General features: G+C 43.2%; 1 protein-coding gene across 2 annotated transcripts in view; it reads right to left on the bottom strand.

The window, feature by feature from the left end:
* The window catches only part of SEC24D (SEC24 homolog D, COPII coat complex component), a 547,880-nt gene extending 529,080 nt beyond the window's left edge, over positions 1 to 18,800 (bottom strand). Inside the window, exon 1 of one of the 2 annotated variants that reach the window (XM_030191796.1) lies at positions 18,724 to 18,800. The gene's annotated coding sequence lies outside the window, so the exon portion shown is untranslated. The remainder of the gene's footprint in view (positions 1 to 18,723) is intronic. The other variant, XM_030191797.1, reaches the window with a different exon arrangement.
* Positions 18,801 to 21,789: the final 2,989 nt, after the last annotated feature.

Below are 21,789 nucleotides of genomic sequence, written 5' to 3'. Positions count from 1 at the left end.
GTGTGAGTGAGACTAACAAATTAGTTACTTCTTCCATTAAAGGCCTGGTTGAAAAGCCAAGCTTTCACCTGCTTCATGAAGTAGAGATAGCCTTGTATTAAGTGGAGCCTTTCAGGGAGTGCTTTCCAGAGCATGGGGACTACTCCAGAGAAGGCTCGCTTGCGGGTATCACATCGTGTAAAGTCTTTGGGAGAAGGTATGGATAGTGATACCCCTTGGGAGGACCTTAGTGTCCTTGGAGGTGTGTAGAGGATCATCCCTTTCCTAAGAATTCCTAGCTTCATGTTGGATTTTCTGGCTGTCCCCACACAATAGGCAGAAGATTTCAGTGTATTGTCTACAATGAAACCTAGATCTTTTTCTTGAGTGCTGACTCCTAAAGGTGGACTCCAGCATTGGGTAACTATGATTCTGATTATTATTCTCAATGTGTATCACTTTGCATTTGTCCACATTACATTTAATCTGTCATTTAGATGCCCAGTCTTCCAGTTTCTTAAGGGCTTCCTGCAATTTTTCACAATTCACATGCGTTTTTACAACTTTGAACAGTTTTGTGTCATCTGTGAATTTAATCACCTCACTCATGGTTCCTTTTTCTATATCATTTCTAAATGTGATAAATAGCACCAGTCCCTGTAGAGACCCCTATGGCACTACACTATTCACCCTCATCCATTGAGAATGCGGCAACCTCTTGTGGCAGCATTGCGGTACTACACAAAGTACCACAACCTGCAGTGAGCAGTCTCGGCAGCCATTTTCATCTAGCGGCCGCAAAGGGCAAAAGTGAGTGTGGGGGGGGGGGGGAGGAGAGGGAAGGAGGAGGATTTGTGAGGAGCTGGGGGAGGGGCCTTAAAAATAAAGTTATGCGGGTGCCGGACAATATTCAGTGCCAGATCCCGCATAGCTAAGTGGCTTAATTTAGGATAGCTTTTGAGCTGTCCTAAATTAGACTGCTTAGCTATGCGAGTGCCGGCACCCGCATAACCCATGAATAGTGGAAATATATAAGAAAATATACATTTAGTATTGCATAAGGATCTTGGTTAACATGATAGTGATAAAGCAGGATAGTAGTATAACAAGTAACTATCATATGGCAAGTCTGGATATATGTGTAGGAGTTCATAAATATCCAAAGTTTATAATCACATAGTAACATAGTAGATGATGGCAGAGAAAGACCTGTACGGTCCATCCAGTCTGCCCAACAAGATAAACTCATATGTGCTACTTTTTGTATATACCTTACCTTGATTAGTATCTGCCATTTTCAGGGCAGAGACCGTAGAAGGCTGCCCAGCACTAGCCCCGCCTCCCCCCACTGGCTCTGCCACCCAATCTCCGCTAAGCTTCTGAGGATCCATTCCTTCTGAACAGGATTCCTTTATGTTTATCCCAGGGACTTTTGAATTCCATTACCGTTTTCATCTTCACCACCTCCCGCGGGAGGGCAATCCAAGCATCCACCACTCTCTCCGTGAAAAAAATACTTCCTGACATTTTTCTTGAGTCTGCCCCCCTTCAATCTCATATCATGTCCTCTAGTTCTACCGCCTTCCCATCTCCGGAAAAGGTTTGTTTGCGGATTAATAACTTTCAAATATTTGAACGTCTGTATCATATCACCCCTGTTTCTCCTTTCCTCCAGGGTATACATGTTCAGGTCAGCAAGTCTCTCCTCATTTATTTTATTTTTATTACATTTGTACCCCGCGCTTTCCCACTCATGGCAGGCTCAATGTGACTTACATGGGGCAATGGAGGGTTAAGTGACTTGCCCAGAGTCACAAGGAGCTGCCTGTGCCTGAAGTGGGAATCGAACTCAGTTCTCCAGTTCCCCAGGACCAGAGTCCACCACCCTAACCACTAGGCCACTCCTCCACTCATATATCTTGTAACGCAAATCCCATACGGTGTTTGTAGCTTTTTTTGCACCACTTCAATTCTTTTTACACCCTTAGCAAGATACGGCCTCCAAAACTGAACACAATACTCCAGGTGGGGCCTCACCAACGATTTGTACAGGGGCATCAACACCTCTTTTCTTCTGCTGGTCACACCTCTCTCTATACAGCCTAGTAACCTTCTAGCTACCGTCTTGTCACACTGTTTCATCGCCTTCAGATCCTCAGATACTATCACCCCAAGATCCCTCTCCCCGTCTGTACATATCAGACTCTCACTGCCTAACACATACGTCGCCTATGGATTTCTACTCCCTAAGTGCATCACTTTGCATTTCTTCGCATTGAATTTTAATTGCCAAACCTTAGACCATTCTTCTAGCTTCCGCAGATCCTTATGTTTTCCACTCCCTCCCGGGTGTCCACTCTGTTACAAATCTTTGTATCGTCCGCAAAAAGGTAAACTTTACCTTCTAACCCTTCGGCAATGTCACTCACAAATATATTGAACAGAATCGGCCCCAGCACCAATCCCTGAGGCACTCCACTGCTCACCTTTCCCTCATCCGATCGAATTCCATTTACCACCACCCTCTGGCATCTGTCCGTCAACCAGTTCCTAATACAGTTCACCACTTCAGGTCCTATCGTCAGCCTGTCTAGTTTATTCAAGAGCCTCCTGTGAGGAACCGTGTCAAAAGCTTTGCTGAAATCTAAGTAGATTACGTCTATAGCACGTCCATGATTCAATTCTCCGGTCATCCAGTCAAAGAATTCAATGAGATTCGTTTGGCACGATTTCCCTTTGGTAAAACCATGTTGTCTCGGATCTTGCAACTTATTGGCTTCCAGGAAATTCACTATCCTTTCCTTCAGCATCACTTCCATTACTTTTCCAATAACCGAAGTGAGGCTTACCGGCCTGTAGTTTCCAGCTTCTTCCCTATCACCACTTTTGTGAAGAGGGACCATATCCGCTGTTCTCCACTCCTACGGAACCTCTCCTGTCTCCAAGGATTTATTAAACAAATCTTTAAGAGGACCCGCCAGAACCTCTCTGAGCTCCCTCAATATCCTGGGGTGGATCCCGTCCGGTCCCATGGCTTTGTCCACCTTTAGATTTTTAAGTTGTTCACACACACTCTCTTCCGTGAACGGTGCTATATCCACTCTATTCTCATATGTACTTTTGCCAGTCAATTGCAGTCCTCTTTAGCAAATTTGCTTTTTCTTCATCATTATCTACATAGCAGTTTGCAGCATCTTTCAGTCTCACAATTCCCTTTTTAGTCTTCCTCCTTTCACTAATATACCTGAAGAGATTTTTGTCACCCCTCCTTACATTTCTAGCCATTTGTTCTTCCACTTGCGCTTTTCTCTCTTGGCTTCTTTCAGTTCCATCCAGTATTCCTCTCCGTGTTCCTCTTCTTGAGTTTTTCTGTATTTCAGGAACGCCAACTCTTTAGCCTTTATTTTCTCAGCCACTTGCTTGGAGAACCATATCGGTTTCCTTTATTTCTTGCTTTTATTTACTCTCCTTACATAAAGGTTTGTGGCCCTATTTATAGCTTCTTTCAGCCTGGCCCACTGTCCTTCCACTTCTCATTTGTCCTCCCAGCCCATCAGCTCCTTCCTCAGGTATTCCCCCATTTTACTAAAGTCAGCATGCTTGAAATCCAGGACTTTGAGTTTTGAGTGGCCGCCCTCCACTTCAGCTGTCACACAGTGGCAGGATAATATTACGTCCAGCACTAGGAGGATAATATCACACAGTGGAAGGATAATATCACATATCCAACACTAGGAAGATAATATCACACAGTGGCAGGATAATATCACACAGCGACAGGATAATATCACATGTCCAGCACTGGAAGAACAATATCACACAGTGGCAGGATAATATCACAGAATGACAGGATAATATCACATGCCCAGCACTAGCAGCATAATATCACACAATGGCAGGATAATATCACACAATGACAGGATAATATCACATGTCCAGTACTAGTAGGATAATATCACACAGTGGCAGGATAATATCACATATGCAGCACTAGGAAGTTATCACATGTCCAGCACTAGGAGGATAATATCACACAATGGCAGGATAATATCACACAATGACAGGATAATATCACATGTCCAGCACTAGGAGGAAAATATCACACACTGTCAGGATAATATCACACAATGACAGGATAATATCACATGTCCAGTACTAGTAGGATAATATCACATATCCAGCACTAGGAGGATAATATCACACAGTGGCAGGATAATATCACATATCCAGCACTAGAAGGATAACATCACACAGTGGCAGGATAATATCACACAATGACAGGATAATATCACATGTCCAGCACTAGGAGGATAATATCACACAATGGCAGGATCACATATCCAGCACTAGGAGGAAAATATCACACAGTGTCAGGATAATATCACACAATGACAGGATAATATCACATGTCCAGCACTAGGAGGAAAATATCACACACTGTCAGGATAATATCACACAATGACAAGATAATATCACATGTCCAGCACTAGTAGGATAATCCTACTATATAAATGAGCTGTGACCGACTCACCCGCAAATGCGCAGTAGAGAGCAGCTGCCATCGAGGTTCCGCACATGCGCAGCAGGTCTCACAGATCCATTGCCGGCGTCGCTGTCCTGCTCCTTCCACTGAGGGAGGCTATGTGCCTTGCTAAGGGAAGGGTGACAGCAGATACAGCAGACACAGCAGCAGAACCCCTCGCTCAGAAGCGGACAGCCACAGAGTCCAGCGTGGGAAGCATCTTTATCTGTACCCCCGCCTGCCTGCCTTCCCTTCTCTCTCAGCTGACAGCTCTGCCTCTGGTCCCACCCTTGCGGAAAAAGGAAATGAGGGCAGCACCAGAGACAGAGCTCTTAGCTGAGAGAGAAGGGAACGGGGAAGGCAAGCTCAAGCATCCAACCTGTTCGCCTTTCTGCCGCCGGACCCCGAGGTAAGAACTTTAAAATCGGAGGACAGGCAGGGAGGGGGGCCTGGAACTAGGAGGACACGGAGGGGGGCATGGAAGTCGGAGGAGATGCACGGAGGCCTGGAACTCGGACAGGGAGGGAGGGGGGGCCTGGAACTCGGAGGGGGAGGGGGCCTGGAACTCGGACACGGAGGGGGGCCTGCAACTCGGAGGACACAGGGGGGCATGGAACTCCGAGGACAGGGAGGGAGGGGGGCCTGGAACTAGGAGGACACGGAGGGGGGCATGGAAGTCGGAGGAGATGCACGGAGGCCTGGAACTCGGACAGGGAGGGAGGGGGGGCCTGGAACTCGGAGGGGGAGGGGGCCTGGAACTCGGACACGGAGGGGGGCCTGCAACTCGGAGGACACAGGGGGGCATGGAACTCCGAGGACAGGGAGGGAGGGGGGCCTGGAACTAGGAGGACACGGAGGGGGGCATGGAACTCGGAGGAGATGCACGGAGGCCTGGAACTCCGAGGACAGGGAGGGAGAGGGGCCTGGAACTCGAAGGGGGTGGGGGGCCTAGAACTCAGAGGGGGAGGGAGGGGGCCTGGAACTCGGAGGGGGAGAGGGGCCTGCAACTCGGAGGACACGGAGGGGGTCATGGAACTCTGAGGACAGGGAGGGAGGGGGACCTGGAACTAGGAGGACACGGAGGGATGGAGGGGGGCTTGGAACTAGGAGGACACGGAGGGGGGCATGGAACTCGGAGGAGATGCACGGAGGCCTGGAACTCCGAGGACAGGGAGGGGAGAATGAGGAGGGCCTGGAACGAGGAGGGGGGGAGGGAGGAGGGCCTGGAACTCGGAGGGGGGGAGAGAGGCCTGGAACTAGGAGGACACGGAGGGGTGTACTGTCACTTCTTCCTTTCACTATTTCATTACATTTTTCTAAACACAAAGCTTGCCCGTTTTATCACATATCCAGCACTAGAAGGATATCACACAGTGTCAGGATAAAATCACAGAATGACAGGATAATATCACATGTCCAGCACTGGAAGAACAATATCACACAGTGTCAGGATAATATCACACAATGACAGGATAATATCACATGTCCAGAACTAGTAGGATAATATCACATATCCAGCACTAGGAGGATAACATCACACAGTGGCAGGATAACATCACATATCCAGCACTAGAAGGATAACATCACACAGTGGCAGGATAATATCACACAGTGACAGGATAATATCACATATCCAGCCCTAGAGGATAATATCACAGTATGACATGATAATATCACATGTCCAGCACTGGCAGGTTAATATCATACAGTGGTAGGATAATATCACATAAGCAGCACTAGGAGGATATCATCATAGATTGGCAGGATAATATCACACAATGACAGGATAATATCACATTTCCAGCACTAGGAGGATAATCACACAGTGATAATATCACATATCCAGGATAATATCACATATCCAGCACTAGGAGGATAATATCACAGAGTGACAGGATAATATCACATGTCCAGCACTGGCAGGTTAATATAACACAGTGGCAGGATAATATCACATATGCAGCACTAGGAGGATATCATCACAGAGTGGCTGGATATCACAGAGTGACAGGATAATATCACATGTCCAGCACTAGAAGGATAATATCAGACAGTGTCAGGATAATATCACAGAATGACAGGATAATATCACATGTCCAGCACTGGCAGGTTAATATCACACAGTGGCAGGATAATATCACATATCCAGCACTGGCAGGTTAATATCACAGAATGACAGGATAGTAACACAGTAACATAGTAGATGACAGCAGAAAAAGACCTGCACGGTCCATCCAGTCTGCCCAAGAAGACAAACTCATATGTGCTACTTTTTTATTTGTACTGTCCTCTTCAGTGCACAGACCGTATAAGTCTGGCCAGCCCTATCCCCGCCTCCCAAACACCAACCCTGCCTCCTAACCACCAGCTCTGGCACAGACCGTATAAGTCTGCCCAGCACTATCCCTGCCACCCAACCACCAGCCCTGGCACAGACCGTATAAGTCTGCCCAGCACTAGTCCCGCCTCCCAACCACCAGCCCCAGCACAGACCGTATATGTCTGCCCAGCACTAGCCCCGCCTCCCAACCACCAGCTCTGCCACCCATTCTAGGCTAAGCTCCTGAGGATCCCTTCCTTCTGCACAGGATTCCTTTATGTTTATCCCACGCACGTTTGAATTCCGTTACCGTTTTCATCTCCACCACCTCCCGCGGGAGGGTAATTCCAAGCATCCACCACCCTCTCTATGAAAAAATACTTCCTGACATTCTTCTTGAGTCTGCCCCCCTTCAATCTCATTTCATGCCCTCTCGTTCTACCGCCTTCCCACATGTCCAGCACTGGCAGGATAATATCACATATCCAGCACTGGCAGGTTAATATCACACAGTGGCAGGATAATATCACATATCCAGCACTGGCAGGTTAAGATCACACCGTGGCAGCATATCATCACAGAATGACAGGATAATATCACATGTCCAGCACTGGCAGGATAATATTACACAGTCTGAGGATAATATCACATATCCAGCACTAGAAGGATAATATTACAGTGTCAGGTTAATATCATACAGTGTCAGGAAAATATCACATGTCCAGCACTAGGAGGAAAATATCACATATCCAGCACTAGAAAGATAATATTACACAGTGTCAGGATAATACCACATGTCCAGCACTGGCAGGTTAATATCACACAGTGTCAGGATAATATCACATGTCCAGCACTAGGAGGAAAATATCACATATCCAGCACTAGAAAGATAATATTACACAGTGTCAGGATAATACCACATGTCCAGCACTGGCAGGTTAATATCACACAATGTCAAGATAATATCACATGTCCAGCACTAGGAGGAAAATATCACACAGTGGCAGGATAACATCACATGTCCAGCACCAGAAGGTTAATATCACACAGTGTCAGGATAATATCACATGTCCAGCACCAGAAGGATAATATCACACTGTGTCAGGATAATATCACAGAATGACAGGATAATATCACATATCCAGCACCAGGAGGATAATATCACACAGTGTCAGGATAATATCACAGAATGACAGGATAATATCACATGTCTAGCACTAGTAGGATAATATCACACAGTGACAGGATAATATCACATATCCAGCACCAGGAGGATAATATCACACAGTGTCAGGATAATATCACATGTCTAGCACCAGGAGGATAATATCACACAGTGCCAGGATAATATCACATGCCCAGCACTGGCAGGATAATATTACAGTGTCAGGTTAATATCACACAGTGTCAGGATAATATCACAGAATGACAGGATAATATCACACATTGTCAGGTTAATATCACATATCCAGCACCAGGAGGATAATATCACACAGTGTCAGGATAATATCACATGTCTAGCACCAGGAGGATAATATCACACAGTGTCAGGATAATATCACAGAATGACAGGATAATATCACATGTCTAGCACCAGGAGGATAATATCAGACAGTGTCAGGATAATATCACAGAATGACAGGATAATACCACATATCCAGCACTAGAAGGATAATATCACATGTCCAGCATTGGCAGGTTATTATCACACAGTGTCAGGATAATATCACAGAATGACAGGATAATATCACATATCCAGCACCAGGAGGATAATATCACACAGTGTCAGGATAATATCACATGTCCAGCACCAGGAGGATAATATCACACAGTGTCAGGATATTATCACATGTCCAGCACCAGGAGGATAATATCACACAGTGTCAGGATAATATCACAGAATGACAGGATAATATCACATGTCTAGCACCTGGAGGATAATATCACACTGTGTCAGGATAATATCACAGAATGACAGGATAATATCACATATCCAGCACCAGGAGGATAATATCACACAGTGTCAGGATAATATCACATGTCTAGCACCAGGAGGATAATATCACAGAGTGTCAGGATAATATCACAGAATGACAGGATAATATCACATGCCCAGCACTGGCAGGATAATATTACAGTGTCAGGTTAATATCACACAGTGTCAGGATATCACAGAATGACAGGATAATATCACATGTCTAGCACTAGTAGGATAATATCACAGAATGACAGGATAATATCACATATCCAGCACCAGGAGGATAATATCACACAGTGTCAGGATAATATCACAGAATGACAGGATAATATCACATGTCTAGCACCAGAAGGATAATATCACACAGTGCCAGGATAATATCACATGTCCAGCACCAGAAGGTTAATATCACACAGTGTCAGGATAATATCACAGAATGACAGGATAATATCACATATCCAGCACCAGGAGGATAATATCACACAGTGTCAGGATAATATCACATGTCTAGCACCAGGAGGATAATATCACATAGTGTCAGGATATTATCACATGTCCTGCACCAGGAGGATAATATCACATAGTGTCAGGATAATATCACAGAATGACAGGATAATATCACATGTCTAGCACCTGGAGGATAATATCACACTGTGTCAGGATAATATCACAGAATGACAGGATAATATCACATATCCAGCACCAGGAGGATAATATCACACAGTGTCAGGATAATATCACAGAATGACAGGATAATATCACATGTCTAGCACTAGTAGGATAATATCACACAGTGCCAGGATAATATCACATATCCAGCACCAGGAGGATAATATCACACAGTGTCAGGATATCACATGTCTAGCACCAGGAGGATAATATCACAGAGTGTCAGGATAATATCACAGAATGACAGGATAATATCACATGCCCAGCACTGGCAGGATAATATCACATATCCAGCACCAGGAGGATAATATCACACAGTGTCAGGATAATATCACAGAATGACAGGATAATATCACATATCCAGCACCAGAAGGATAATATCACACAGTGCCAGGATAATATCACATGTCCAGCACCAGAAGGATAATATCACACAGTGTCAGGATAATATCACAGAATGACAGGATAATATCACATATCCAGCACCAGGAGGATAATATCACACAGTGTCAGGATAATATCACATGTCCAGCACCAGGAGGATAATATCACACAGTGTCAGGATAATATCACAGAATGACAGGATAATATCACATATCCAGCACCAGGAGGATAATATCACACAGTGTCAGGATAATATCACAGAATGACAGGATAATATCACATGTCTAGCACTAGTAGGATAATATCACACAGTGCCAGGATAATATCACATATCCAGCACCAGGAAGATAATATCACACAGTGTCAGGATAATATCACATGTCTAGCACCAGGAGGATAATATCACACAGTGTCAGGATAATATCACATATCCAGCACCAGGAGGATAATATCACACAGTGTCAGGATAATATCACATGTCTAGCACTAGTAGGATAATATCACACAGTGTCAGGATAATATCACATGTCCAGCACCAGGAGGATAATATCACACAGTGTCAGGATAATATCACAGAATGACAGGATAATATCACATATCCAGCACCAGGAGGATAATATCACACAGTGTCAGGATAATATCACAGAATGACAGGATAATATCACATGTCTAGCACTAGTAGGATAATATCACACAGTGCCAGGATAATATCACATATCCAGCACCAGGAGGATAATATCACACAGTGTCAGGATAATATCACAGAATGACAGGATAATATCACATGTCTAGCACTAGTAGGATAATATCACACAGTGACAGGATAATATCACATATCCAGCACCAGGAGGATAATATCACACAGTGTCAGGATAATATCACATGTCTAGCACCTGGAGGATAATATCACACTGTGTCAGGATAATATCACAGAATGACAGGATAATATCACATATCCAGCACCAGGAGGATAATATCACACAGTGTCAGGATAATATCACAGAATGACAAGATAATATCACATGTCTAGCACTAGTAGGATAATATCACACAGTGCCAGGATAATATCACATATCCAGCACCAGGAGGATAATATCACACAGTGTCAGGATAATATCACATGTCTAGCACCAGGAGGATAATATCACAGAATGACAGGATAATATCACATGCCCAGCACTGGCAGGATAATATTACAGTGTCAGGTTAATATCACACAGTGTCAGGATAATGTCACAGAATGACAGGATAATATCACATGTCTAGCACTAGTAGGATAATATCACAGAATGAGAGGATAATATCACATATCCAGCACCAGGAGGATAATATCACACAGTGTCAGGATAATATCACAGAATGACAAGATAATATCACATGTCTAGCACTAGTAGGATAATATCACACAGTGCCAGGATAATATCACATATCCAGCACCAGGAGGATAATATCACACAGTGTCAGGATAATATCACATGTCTAGCACCAGGAGGATAATATTACACAGTGTCAGGATATTATCACATGTCCTGCACCAGGAGGATAATATCACACAGTGTCAGGATAATATCACAGAATGACAGGATAATATCACATATCCAGCACCAGGAGGATAATATCACACAGTGTCAGGATAATATCACAGAATGACAGGATAATATCACATGTCTAGCACTAGTAGGATAATATCACACAGTGACAGGATAATATCACATATCCAGCACCAGGAGGATAATATCACACAGTGTCAGGATAATATCACATGTCTAGCACCAGGAGGATAATATCACACAGTGCCAGGATAATATCACATGCCCAGCACTGGCAGGATAATATTACAGTGTCAGGTTAATATCACACAGTGTCAGGATAATATCACAGAATGACAGGATAATATCACACATTGTCAGGTTAATATCACATATCCAGCACCAGGAGGATAATATCACACAGTGTCAGGATAATATCACATGTCTAGCACCAGGAGGATAATATCAGACAGTGTCAGGATAATATCACAGAATGACAGGATAATATCACATGTCTAGCACCAGGAGGATAATATCAGACAGTGTCAGGATAATATCACAGAATGACAGGATAATATCACATATCCAGCACTAGAAGGATAATATCACATGTCCAGCATTGGCAGGTTATTATCACACAGTGTCAGGATAATATCACAGAATGACAGGATAATATCACATATCCAGCACCAGGAGGATAATATCACACAGTGTCAGGATAATATCACATGTCTAGCACCAGGAGGATAATATCACACAGTGTCAGGATATTATCACATGTCCTGCACCAGGAGGATAATATCACACAGTGTCAGGATAATATCACAGAATGACAGGATAATATCACATGTCTAGCACCTGGAGGATAATATCACACTGTGTCAGGATAATATCACAGAATGACAGGATAATATCACATATCCAGCACCAGGAGGATAATATCACACAGTGTCAGGATAATATCACATGTCTAGCACCAGGAGGATAATATCACAGAGTGTCAGGATAATATCACAGAATGACAGGATAATATCACATGCCCAGCACTGGCAGGATAATATTACAGTGTCAGGTTAATATCACACAGTGTCAGGATATCACAGAATGACAGGATAATATCACATGTCTAGCACTAGTAGGATAATATCACAGAATGACAGGATAATATCACATATCCAGCACCAGGAGGATAATATCACACAGTGTCAGGATAATATCACAGAATGACAGGATAATATCACATGTCTAGCACCAGAAGGATAATATTACACAGTGCCAGGATAATATCACATGTCCAGCACCAGAAGGTTAATATCACACAGTGTCAGGATAATATCACAGAATGACAGGATAATATCACATATCCAGCACCAGGAGGATAATATCACACAGTGTCAGGATAATATCACATGTCTAGCACCAGGAGGATAATATCACATAGTGTCAGGATATTATCACATGTCCTGCACCAGGAGGATAATATCACATAGTGTCAGGATAATATCACAGAATGACAGGATAATATCACATGTCTAGCACCTGGAGGATAATATCACACTGTGTCAGGATAATATCACAGAATGACAGGATAATATCACATATCCAGCACCAGGAGGATAATATCACACAGTGTCAGGATAATATCACAGAATGACAGGATAATATCACATGTCTAGCACTAGTAGGATAATATCACACAGTGCCAGGATAATATCACATATCCAGCACCAGGAGGATAATATCACACAGTGTCAGGATATCACATGTCTAGCACCAGGAGGATAATATCACAGAGTGTCAGGATAATATCACAGAATGACAGGATAATATCACATGCCCAGCACTGGCAGGATAATATCACATATCCAGCACCAGGAGGATAATATCACACAGTGTCAGGATAATATCACAGAATGACAGGATAATATCACATGTCTAGCACCAGAAGGATAATATCACACAGTGCCAGGATAATATCACATGTCCAGCACCAGAAGGTTAATATCACACAGTGTCAGGATAATATCACAGAATGACAGGATAATATCACATATCCAGCACCAGGAGGATAATATCACACAGTGTCAGGATAATATCACATGTCCAGCACCAGGAGGATAATATCACACAGTGTCAGGATAATATCACAGAATGACAGGATAATATCACATATCCAGCACCAGGAGGATAATATCACACAGTGTCAGGATAATATCACAGAATGACAGGATAATATCACATGTCTAGCACTAGTAGGATAATATCACACAGTGCCAGGATAATATCACATATCCAGCACCAGGAAGATAATATCACACAGTGTCAGGATAATATCACATGTCTAGCACCAGGAGGATAATATCACACAGTGTCAGGATAATATCACATATCCAGCACCTGGAGGATAATATCACACAGTGTCAGGATAATATCACATGTCTAGCACTAGTAGGATAATATCACACAGTGTCAGGATAATATCACATGTCTAGCACCAGGAGGATAATATCACACAGTGTCAGGATAATATCACAGAATGACAGGATAATATCACATATCCAGCACCAGGAGGATAATATCACACAGTGTCAGGATAATATCACAGAATGACAGGATAATATCACATGTCTAGCACTAGTAGGATAATATCACACAGTGCCAGGATAATATCACATATCCAGCACCAGGAGGATAATATCACACAGTGTCAGGATAATATCACAGAATGACAGGATAATATCACATGTCTAGCACTAGTAGGATAATATCACACAGTGACAGGATAATATCACATATCCAGCACCAGGAGGATAATATCACACAGTGTCAGGATAATATCACATGTCTAGCACCTGGAGGATAATATCACACTGTGTCAGGATAATATCACAGAATGACAGGATAATATCACATATCCAGCACCAGGAGGATAATATCACACAGTGTCAGGATAATATCACAGAATGACAAGATAATATCACATGTCTAGCACTAGTAGGATAATATCACACAGTGCCAGGATAATATCACATATCCAGCACCAGGAGGATAATATCACACAGTGTCAGGATAATATCACATGTCTAGCACCAGGAGGATAATATCACAGAATGACAGGATAATATCACATGCCCAGCACTGGCAGGATAATATTACAGTGTCAGGTTAATATCACACAGTGTCAGGATAATGTCACAGAATGACAGGATAATATCACATGTCTAGCACTAGTAGGATAATATCACAGAATGAGAGGATAATATCACATATCCAGCACCAGGAGGATAATATCACACAGTGTCAGGATAATATCACAGAATGACAAGATAATATCACATGTCTAGCACTAGTAGGATAATATCACACAGTGCCAGGATAATATCACATATCCAGCACCAGGAGGATAATATCACACAGTGTCAGGATAATATCACATGTCTAGCACCAGGAGGATAATATTACACAGTGTCAGGATATTATCACATGTCCTGCACCAGGAGGATAATATCACACAGTGTCAGGATAATATCACAGAATGACAGGATAATATCACATATCCAGCACCAGGAGGATAATATCACACAGTGTCAGGATAATATCACAGAATGACAGGATAATATCACATGTCTAGCACTAGTAGGATAATATCACACAGTGACAGGATAATATCACATATCCAGCACCAGGAGGATAATATCACACAGTGTCAGGATAATATCACATGTCCAGCACCAGGAGGATAATATCACACAGTGCCAGGATAATATCACATGCCCAGCACTGGCAGGATAATATTACAGTGTCAGGTTAATATCACACAGTGTCAGGATAATATCACAGAATGACAGGATAATATCACACATTGTCAGGTTAATATCACATATCCAGCACCAGGAGGATAATATCACACAGTGTCAGGATAATATCACATGTCTAGCACCAGGAGGATAATATCACACAGTGTCAGGATAATATCACAGAATGACAGGATAATATCACATGTCTAGCACCAGGAGGATAATATCACACAGTGTCAGGATAATATCACAGAATGACAGGATAATATCACATATCCAGCACTAGAAGGATAATATCACATGTCCAGCATTGGCAGGTTATTATCACACAGTGTCAGGATAATATCACAGAATGACAGGATAATATCACATATCCAGCACCAGGAGGATAATATCACACAGTGTCAGGATAATATCACATGTCTAGCACCAGGAGGATAATATCACACAGTGTCAGGATATTATCACATGTCCTGCACCAGGAGGATAATATCACACAGTGTCAGGATAATATCACAGAATGACAGGATAATATCACATGTCTAGCACCTGGAGGATAATATCACACTGTGTCAGGATAATATCACAGAATGACAGGATAATATCACATATCCAGCACCAGGAGGATAATATCACACAGTGTCAGGATAATATCACATGTCTAGCACCAGGAGGATAATATCACAGAGTGTCAGGATAATATCACAGAATGACAGGATAATATCACATGCCCAGCACTGGCAGGATAATATTACAGTGTCAGGTTAATATCACACAGTGTCAGGATATCACAGAATGACAGGATAATATCACATGTCTAGCACTAGTAGGATAATATCACAGAATGACAGGATAATATCACATATCCAGCACCAGGAGGATAATATCACACAGTGTCAGGATAATATCACAGAATGACAGGATAATATCACATGTCTAGCACCAGAAGGATAATATCACACAGTGTCAGGATAATATCACATGTCCAGCACCAGAAGGTTAATATCACACAGTGTCAGGATAATATCACAGAATGACAGGATAATATCACATATCCAGCACCAGGAGGATAATATCACACAGTGTCAGGATAATATCACATGTCTAGCACCAGGAGGATAATATCACATAGTGTCAGGATATTATCACATGTCCTGCACCAGGAGGATAATATCACATAGTGTCAGGATAATATCACAGAATGACAGGATAATATCACATGTCTAGCACCTGGAGGATAATATCACACTGTGTCAGGATAATATCACAGAATGACAGGATAATATCACATATCCAGCACCAGGAGGATAATATCACACAGTGTCAGGATAATATCACAGAATGACAGGATAATATCACATGTCTAGCACTAGTAGGATAATATCACACAGTGCCAGGATAATATCACATATCCAGCACCAGGAGGATAATATCACACAGTGTCAGGATATCACATGTCTAGCACCAGGAGGATAATATCACAGAGTGTCAGGATAATATCACAGAATGACAGGATAATATCACATGCCCAGCACTGGCAGGATAATATCACATATCCAGCACCAGGAGGATAATATCACACAGTGTCAGGATAATATCACAGAATGACAGGATAATATCACATGTCTAGCACCAGAAGGATAATATTACACAGTGCCAGGATAATATCACATGTCCAGCACCAGAAGGTTAATATCACACAGTGTCAGGATAATATCACAGAATGACAGGATAATATCACATATCCAGCACCAGGAGGATAATATCACACAGTGTCAGGATAATATCACATGTCTAGCACCAGGAGGATAATATCACACAGTGTCAGGATAATATCACAGAATGACAGGATAATATCACATATCCAGCACCAGGAGGATAATATCACACAGTGTCAGGATAATATCACAGAATGACAGGATAATATCACATGTCTAGCACTAGTAGGATAATATCACACAGTGCCAGGATAATATCACATATCCAGCACCAGGAAGATAATATCACACAGTGTCAGGATAATATCACATGTCTAGCACCAGGAGGATAATATCACACAGTGTCAGGATAATATCACATATCCAGCACCTGGAGGATAATATCACACAGTGTCAGGATAATATCACATGTCTAGCACTAGTAGGATAATATCACACAGTGTCAGGATAATATCACATGTCCAGCACCAGGAGGATAATATCACACAGTGTCAGGATAATATCACAGAATGACAGGATAATATCACATATCCAGCACCAGGAGGATAATATCACACAGTGTCAGGATAATATCACAGAATGACAGGATAATATCACATGTCTAGCACTAGTAGGATAATATCACACAGTGCCAGGATAATATCACATATCCAGCACCAGGAGGATAATATCACACAGTGTCAGGATAATATCACAGAATGACAGGATAATATCACATGTCTAGCACTAGTAGGATAATATCACACAGTGACAGGATAATATCACATATCCAGCACCAGGAGGATAATATCACACAGTGTCAGGATAATATCACATGTCTAGCACCTGGAGGATAATATCACACTGTGTCAGGATAATATCACAGAATGACAGGATAATATCACATATCCAGCACCAGGAGGATAATATCACACAGTGTCAGGATAATATCACAGAATGACAAGATAATATCACATGTCTAGCACTAGTAGGATAATATCACACAGTGCCAGGATAATATCACATATCCAGCACCAGGAGGATAATATCACACAGTGTCAGGATAATATCACATGTCTAGCACCAGGAGGATAATATCACAGAATGACAGGATAATATCACATGCCCAGCACTGGCAGGATAATATTACAGTGTCAGGTTAATATCACACAGTGTCAGGATAATGTCACAGAATGACAGGATAATATCACATGTCTAGCACTAGTAGGATAATATCACAGAATGAGAGGATAATATCACATATCCAGCACCAGGAGGATAATATCACACAGTGTCAGGATAATATCACAGAATGACAAGATAATATCACATGTCTAGCACTAGTAGGATAATATCACACAGTGCCAGGATAATATCACATATCCAGCACCAGGAGGATAATATCACACAGTGTCAGGATAATATCACATGTCTAGCACCAGGAGGATAATATTACACAGTGTCAGGATATTATCACATGTCCTGCACCAGGAGGATAATATCACACAGTGTCAGGATAATATCACAGAATGACAGGATAATATCACATATCCAGCACCAGGAGGATAATATCACACAGTGTCAGGATAATATCACATATCCAGCACTAGAAGAAGAATATCACACAGTGTCAGGATAATATCACAGAATGACAGGATAATATCACATATCCAGCACCAGGAGGATAATATCACACAGTGTCAGGATAATATGACATATCCAGCACTAGAAGAAGAATATCACACAGTGTCAGGATAATATCACAGAGCGACAGCATCCTTAGCGAATGGACTTGCGGTGGGGGTGGGGGGAGGGGGTGTCAGTGGACCTCGCTCTCCTCTTTCTTACCTGCTTTTTCTGTCCTCGCGCTCCGGCCGGCTTTCAACGTTCTCTGCCACGTCAAGGACCGGCGGTGCTCGTTCGCGTCTCAGTCAGAGAGAGCTGGACCAGGCGCGCTCCCGGCCTCCTCTCTCTGCTCCGCCCATCACACCAATGGGAAGCTGGAGCTGGGAACGCGCGCGCGCAGGGACAACGGCTGCTCCGCTGCTGAGTTCGTCACTTTAAAACGCTGCCTGCCAGGAGGAGAGGCGGGTTGCGTGCGCGGCGCGAGAGCAACAGCTGGCCGATGCCGTCCCCAATTCTTGATGCTATAACGGGCCCGTGAACGCGCCAGGGCCCAGGCAGGGAGGGGGGGGGGGGGGGGCGCGGTCTGGGAGGACACGTCAGCAGTCTGCTGGGCGGGAAGGGAAGCGTGTGTGAAGAGTTAAGAAGTGAAGAAGTTCTTGTTGTTGTTAAAGAGCTGCCAGCGGATGAGACACCAACTGGAGCAAAAAGCCCGGTGCTTGGGTTCCCTGACATCTCATTCCCAATCCCTATACAACACTGCCCAGATTATGTAAGAACCTATTAATCAATGGGACGCATCTTGCTTCCAACAGTGCACTGGAGCCCACTCTGTGGGTGCTTCAGGGAGGGGTTCTTTTCATGGGGCTTAGCACCCCCCCCCCCCCAATAATTTTGAAAAGTTGGCTCCTATGCAACAGTGGGTCACAAGTACCTAACCAAATCCCAAAACAGTACATTTTCTACGGCTGATCCGGGAAATATCCCCAAGTCCATCTTAATAATGGCGTATAGACTTTTCTTTTAGGAAGCTAGCTACATCTTTTTTAAAATCCCGCTAAGCTAACTGCTGTTTACTGCATTCTCTGGCAACAGTTTCCAGACTTGACTTACACCCAGTGGCGTAGCCAAGGGTGGGCCCAGGCCCACCCAGTAGCAGCACACCTATGATGTGGCTGGCTGAGATCCCCAAGCCCCATCAGCCGAAAACTCCCAACAACTGTTCCTCCTGCATACGTTGTACATAGCAGATCTTTGCCTGCAGCAAGCATTGACTGTTACATACTGCTCGCACCGACCCCACAGCCTTCCCTCTAATGTATTCCCGCCTATGCGGAAACAGGAAGTTGTATCGGAGGGAATGCTGTGGGGCCAACATCAGCAGTCTGTATTTGTTGCTGCTCGCTGAAAGTGAAAATCTGCTATTTAAAAGGTATACTACTTACTACTACTATACTACTTAACATTTCTAGAGCGCTACTAGGGTTACACAGCGCTGTACAGTTTAACAATGAAGGACAGTCCCTGCTCAAAGGAGCTTACAATCTAAAGGACATCAATAGAAATCAAACAAAATAAAACATGGAAAAGAAAATAAGATGATACCTTTTTTATTGGACATAACTTAATACATTTCTTGATTAGCTTTCGAAGGTTGCCCTTCTTCGTCAGATCGGAAATAAGCAAATGTGCTAGCTGACAGTGTATATAAGTGAAAACATTCAAGCATTACTATGACAGTCTGACAGGGTGGGAGGATGGGGGTGGGTTGGAGGTATGCATGGGGACATCAAAGCATATCATTGATATTCTAACAGGATGGGTGTGGATAGGTGAGGGGAGGGTGATCAACAGAGAAATACAGCTTTATGGTTTATAATGGGTTAGGAACCCCAGATCCTTGTTAAGTCCTTTCTGTTGGGTGTTAAAATATTCAATCATTCTGACTTCAAAGGTCTTACGTTCTTGTATGGTTTTAAAGTTACCTTTGAGGATTCTCACTGTGAAGTCACTGGTGCAGTGTCCTGGTCTTGTAAAATGTTGCCCAACAGGCGTGGGAACTCTGCTGGCACCAGCATTGTTTATATGATGTCTATGTAAATTGAATCTTGTCTTAAGCATCTGGCCTGTTTCTCCAATATAGCATCCTTCGTTACATTTTTTACACTGAATGATATATACCACATTGGAAGATGAGCAAGTGAAAGATCCCTTTATGTTGAATATCTTTCCTTTGTGGATGACTTTGGGGTCCTGTGAAATATTTTGGCATAGTTTGCAACTGGATAAATTACAGGGAAGTGTGCCCTTCTGTTCCTTTTCAGTCTGTGACTGTCATAGTAATGCTTGAATGTTATCACTTATATACACTGTCAGCTAGCACATTTGCTTATTTCCGATCTGAGGAAGAAGGGCAACCTTCGAAAGCTAATCAAGAAATGTATTAAGTTATGTCCAATAAAAAAGGTATCATCTTATTTTCTTTTCCATGTTTTATTTTGTTTGATTTCTATTGATAACCTTAAGAGTGGACTAACACGGCTACCACACTCCTCTAATCTAAAGGACGAAATGTCAAGTTAGGGCAGTCTAGATTTCCTGAATAGAGGTATGATGGTTAGGTGCTGAAGGCGACATTGAAGAGATGGGCTTTGAGTAAGGATTTGAAGATGGGCAGGGAGGGGGCCTGGCGTATGGGCTCAGGGAGTTTATTCCAAGCATGGGGTGAGGCGAGGCAGAAAGGGCGGAGCCTGGAGTTGGCGGTGGTGGAGAAGGGTACTGAAAGGAGGGATTTGTCTTGAGAGCGGAGGTTACGGGTAGGAACATAAGGGGAGATGAGGGTAGAGAGGTAAGGAGGTGCTGCAGATCGAGTGTATTTGTAGGTTAGTAGGAGAAGCTTGAACTGTATGCGTTACCTAATCGGAAGCCAGTGAAGTGACTTGAGGAGAGGGGTGATATGAGTATATCGGTCCAGGCGGAATTAAAGCACAGAGCTGTGTCACTCACAAGAAAGAGTGATACTAGACTAAAATCCTGCCCACTGGGTCACTACCTAGTTAAGAAGGTAGACGTTTCTGACTAACACAACAGAGGAGTGAAGTACCATAAAAGGGATTGAAGATTTCTACCAACATTCAGCCTGTTGGTAAGTATGAAAGAAGCTTGAGTTCGAGGTACAGAATGCTTTCCACAGGAGACCAAGAGTTAGCAGTTCAGTGAAACCAGTGGCATAGCTACATGGGGCCAGGAGGGGCCCTGGACCCCCTGCCAACGACCCTCTCGACCCCCCCC

This window comes from Microcaecilia unicolor, chromosome 2 (assembly GCF_901765095.1).
Source record: "Microcaecilia unicolor chromosome 2, aMicUni1.1, whole genome shotgun sequence".
Taxonomy (NCBI): Eukaryota; Metazoa; Chordata; class Amphibia; order Gymnophiona; family Siphonopidae; genus Microcaecilia; species Microcaecilia unicolor.
Note: the sequence above shows the minus strand (reverse complement) of the source record. Positions and strands in the feature narration are given on the sequence as shown.